The sequence below is a fragment of the Cucumis melo genome, unplaced genomic scaffold (genome assembly GCF_025177605.1).
Source record: "Cucumis melo cultivar AY unplaced genomic scaffold, USDA_Cmelo_AY_1.0 utg000853l, whole genome shotgun sequence".
Lineage (NCBI taxonomy): Eukaryota > Viridiplantae > Streptophyta > Magnoliopsida > Cucurbitales > Cucurbitaceae > Cucumis > Cucumis melo.
In genome coordinates, this window is record NW_026124252.1 from 10,600 (window position 1) to 15,737 (window position 5,138).

Here is a 5,138-nt window from a genome sequence, read left to right on the forward strand (position 1 = left end):
AGGTCAATCTATTTACCCGTCTAGATAATATTTTTCCTTGTTCACTAATAAATCGACTAATTAAACTCATGTTTCTATAATCAATTCGATCCCCCGATGGAATCGGGGGCAAACGCCTACGAAAAGATCGTTTGGATTTAAGAAAGAGTCGCTTGGATTTATCCATGGTTTTTTTATTCCTTATCCCGAAAATCCTATTTCTTAATTCTAAATCATTTTAGATCCGATCGAAATAGGATTTGGTTTGTTTATATTTAAATCTAAAATATGTCTAATATATGTAATTTTTCATCTTCCTTGGATTGGAAAAGGGTGACACACAGCCGATCGGTTCGATCTATTTCTTTATCTCCCCATGAATCGTATGTTTGTAACACCGGGGACAGAATTTTCTCAATTCCAATCGACTAGGCGTATTGTGTCGATTCTTTTGAGTAATATATCTGGAAATCCCTATTGATTCCTTATTAACACCGTTTCGAACACAACGAGTACATTCCAAAATAACAGTTACTCGGGCATCTTTACCCTTGGCCATGAACCTCCCTTGGATTTTTGATTCACGCAACTCTTCCATTTTCCGATCCAAAATGAAGAAAAAAAGAAAAATTGGTAACTCGAAATAAAATTATGAAAGATTTCGTTACAATCAAATATTAAAATATAGTAATACAATAATTTCTAAATTTAGAATCGCGAGTACAGTTTTTCATTTAAGTATTTTGTATGATATTGTTGCCCTAGCCATCACATTTTCATTTTCGTTCTCACTCTTTTATTAATTAAATTTGAACCTGGCGCCGCGTCCGAGTTTGACTGAGGTTGAATCCATTTTGATTCTTTCTAACTTATTCTAAGTCTAAAAACTCTAAAAAAAAGAAGGGGGAAGGGGATTAGTCAAAGATATTTGATTGTTTTTCTAATCTTCTTCACCCCTTCCCAAGTCAATAACTAGAATGAAAAAAACGGGAATACCAACGCATCCGGGAATAAACGATTGATCTCGATTAATAGACCCGCTAAAGCCCCGAACCATATAGTACTTACTACCGGTGCCACGGAGAGATATGTTTTTAGATCTCGCATTGAAAACCCTCCTACTTTATAGTAATTTGTAATACATACTGGTATTACATACCATCAAATGTATATATAGTTAATAACCGCTTGTATTGTCCGCGGAATTCCTAATTCAAATTGAAATGTACAACAGTTCAATTCGGTAGATATTCCCTTTTTTATTAAAAAAAATATGTAGCTTTCCGCCCCACCCCAAATATTCATTTTTCTTTACGGCGGATTTAATATTTATTATTTCATACGTATATAAGTCTTTTTATTATTTTTATTATATTTTATATATGATATGAGACAAAAAAGAAGAAATGGCAAGATAATTTGTGTATACCAATGGAGGAAATAAATAAAAAATGTGGAAAACAAGACAGGGATTCTCTACAATAACACTGTAGACCAATTGAAAGGGATGTAGCGCAGCTTGGTAGCGCGTTTGTTTTGGGTACAAAATGTCACGGGTTCAAATCCTGTCATCCCTACCTATTACTTATCTTCTGAACAGTAACGAGGAATCAATTGAGATCCATAAAAATTGAACATACATATATCGAATCAATCTTTTTTTATTTAATTTTATGATATTCTCTATGATAATATATGTATCGAAGATATATTCGGGTTGCTTTTAGTTTGATAATAAAACGCTCTTAGTTCAGTTCGGTAGAACGCGGGTCTCCAAAACCCGATGTCGTAGGTTCAAATCCTATAGAGCGTGATTCGATTCTTGTTGTTGTTAAATCAAAATGATACTGAAATAATTCAACAGAAATCAAAATTTTACCTCCTATAAAGCAAGTAGGGGGTCAATCAAAAAAAAGAACTGTTAATTAATCAAAGGTCCAACTGATCCCCCCGTCTGTATTGTAAATATGCGGTCACAAATAATCCAGCCAAAGTAATAGGAATTAGACCTAATACGATTCCAAATAGAAAAACTTCAATCATTTCAATTTAGTTGAACGAGGAAAAGGAGAGGTAATATCTATCCTTAAAATATTAATCGGTATTGCCCATGAATCTCAATGACCAAGAATTCGAAATTGAATTGACAAGGTAAAGAACTCTACAATATATAGAATATATTGAATAACACCGAAATCTTTCTTTTTTTTGAATTGTGCATTCAATGAATTTTAATCAAATAAGTCGTATCTTGTTCAGACCGATAAATAGAGCTGAGGTTATAGTTAAAACTGCTAGTAGAAAACCGAAATAACTAGTGATAGTAGGCATGACGAGGCTAAATGAAATACGTTATTTTTATCCATATGTTTATAAAGCACTTCCCTAAGTTTCTATTTTTGAAAGATACGCGGATGGATAAGTAAAAATACTAATTGAAAAAATATATTCAATTGAAAGTTTTTGATTCATCTATTATTATGATTATAGATGATACTAACAAAAATCTTGTGACATAGGTAAGAAATCAATTCATCATCTGTCTCTCTATCCCGCAATTCGGAATCAAGGGATTCATTGAACAACTCTTGAGTTTTCAAAACAAATATTCTTATTATAAAGAATTTATAAACAATAATTTAATATATAAATCTAGTAAATATATAAATCTATTAAATGGATTCTAAATAATTAGAAAGAAAAAAAAAAAAAAAAAAGAAAAATAATAAATAAACTATGTTGTGTAACTTGATTCCAAAAATGAAATGCTCTTTGAATCGCTGAAGAATGAATGACCTTATAATGCCCTTTATTTATGAAATTGTATTCCCACTAATTAGATTTTATGTAGTGGGTTCATTTCCATAAAATCTTTTTTAAAAAGAAAAAAAGTATCGCACGATCAGATCACTCGAAACTAGGTTCTCCATTTATTCTTATTCTTTCCATATTAAAAACATTCTTCTAATTAGTTGAAGAACGATCGTTTGAGTCTAATATAAAACAATAATGCGTGCATTACGAATATTTATTATTCTTCTATTCGTTGTTCTGTTTCGTTCATCGAATCCTATGTACTACTGTTACTTGTTACTGGACGACTAACCAATTCCTTAAAATAAAAAAAGATTCAAACAAAAATATAACTACAAACACAAAAGAAATATTTCGAGATTTCACGTCTAATTTCATTGAATTTTGGGACTATTAGAATCTGCTTCCTAAATTATTATAAACCAACCAGTCGGATTCACATTTTACCCAATCTTCGCTTTCTAGCCCGAAGCCAATAACCGATAGAATCCTTAATACTACAGACAGGCATTTTCAGAATTTTCTATTGAATGAATGGTATATGATTCTACATCGACAAGCAGCAAGAAAAGAAGAAACAAATTATATTATTTAGTTTTAGTGCTTCATTTTGATACTTATTGTGAAATTGCGTTGCTGCGTCAGAAGAAGGATAGCTATACTGATTCGGTATACTCTAAAAACACCCTCGGTACAATATTGACGATCTTACAAAGATAAAATTTCAGTTAATTTCCATTTACTGATCTCATCTTTTACGGAATCGATCCCCCTTTTGACTGTACAAGAATATGTGGAGCTCGGCATGTCTGGAAGCACAGGAGAACGTTCTTTTGCTGATATTATCACCAGTATTCGATACTGGGTCATTCATAGCATTACTATACCTTCTCTATTCATTGCAGGTTGGTTATTCGTCAGCACGGGTTTAGCTTACGATGTTTTTGGAAGCCCTCGTCCAAATGAGTATTTTACAGAGAGCCGACAAGGAATTCCATTAATAACTGGCCGTTTTGATTCTTTGGAACAACTCGATGAATTTAGTAGATCTTTTTAGGAGGACCAAATGACTATCGATAAAACTTATCCTATTTTTACAGTGCGATGGTTAACTGTTCACGGACTAGCTGTACCTACCGTTTCTTTTTTAGGGTCAATATCAGCAATGCAATTCATCCAACGATAAACCTAATCCGAATTATAGAGCTATGACACAATCAAATCCGAACGAACAAAATGTTGAATTGAATCGTACCAGTCTTTACTGGGGGTTATTACTCATTTTTGTACTTGCTGTTTTATTTTCCAATTATTTCTTCAATTAAATAAAAGAAAATACTAAATAATAGTACGAATTATCTTATCCCATTCGGAAGGATATCATCTCATAATTATCTATGACTGTTTCTGTCTCTAGCACGACCACTTGATGAAATGGGGAGGGAAGTGGGACAAATGGCCGAGACTACTGGAAGGATTCCTCTTTGGATAATCGGTACTGTAACTGGTATTCCTGTGATCGGTTTAGTTGGTATTTTCTTTTATGGTTCATATTCCGGCTTAGGTTCATCTCTGTAATAATCGGATGAACTGAGTTGGAGACATGAAAGCGTAAGAACTCAACAGGATCCCCCTCAAATCAGAAAAAAAGAGGGGGTAGGTCCCGTTGAGCTCTTACTAATTAGAATTAGACTAATTTATTCATATAAATGAAAAAATGGATCTTTCCTATTTTTTCAAAAAACTTCATTTCTTTCTGATTCTGAATTGCTTCAAAAAAAAAATTGATTCAGACCATCTCTTTCGCGATCGTATCGGTCGATACTTTCATTTCAAAGCGAAAAAAAGAAAGAGAGAATCACTCGATTCCCTCTTTCTGGATGATACAATCCCAATATAACAATATTATATTTCTATCGATCAGATATCACAAACCCTTTAAATAGATTAAAATATACTAATAGAATTTTCTATAGTTATTTTAATATAAAATAGAATTGAAAAATTCATTGAATTTGTTCACTACTTATGTAATAAATCGAAAAAAAGGTTCTGATAAACCGGGAAAAATTGAAACTAAGAATAGAGATCTTTGACGAACGGGATCAAGAATAATTCATTAGTTTATTATTTCGACACCAGAACAAGAAAAGGAATTTTTCTGGTATCGAATACTAGAAAGATGCATAATTCCTTCTAGAATCCTTTGTTCCCTTCATTTTTTTTCTATTCTCCATTTACTTATCTTATTTTTAATATCTACTCTATTTTTATTCTATTAGAATAAAAATAGACACATTCAATGACATTTCAATCTGGCACCAGTGACATAATAATCATAATAA

The 5,138-nt window shown here is 32.0% G+C and overlaps 2 non-coding genes across 2 annotated transcripts; both read left to right on the top strand.

Annotated features, from left to right (window-relative positions):
• Positions 1-1,482: 1,482 nt before the first annotated feature.
• Positions 1,483-1,556, top strand: TRNAP-UGG (transfer RNA proline (anticodon UGG)). The gene has a single exon. It is a non-coding gene; the product is annotated as a tRNA-Pro (tRNA).
• A 162-nt stretch (positions 1,557-1,718) lies between these two features.
• TRNAW-CCA (transfer RNA tryptophan (anticodon CCA)) lies at positions 1,719-1,792 on the top strand. Its single transcript has one exon. It is a non-coding gene; the product is annotated as a tRNA-Trp (tRNA).
• The last annotated feature ends 3,346 nt before the right edge of the window (positions 1,793-5,138 follow it).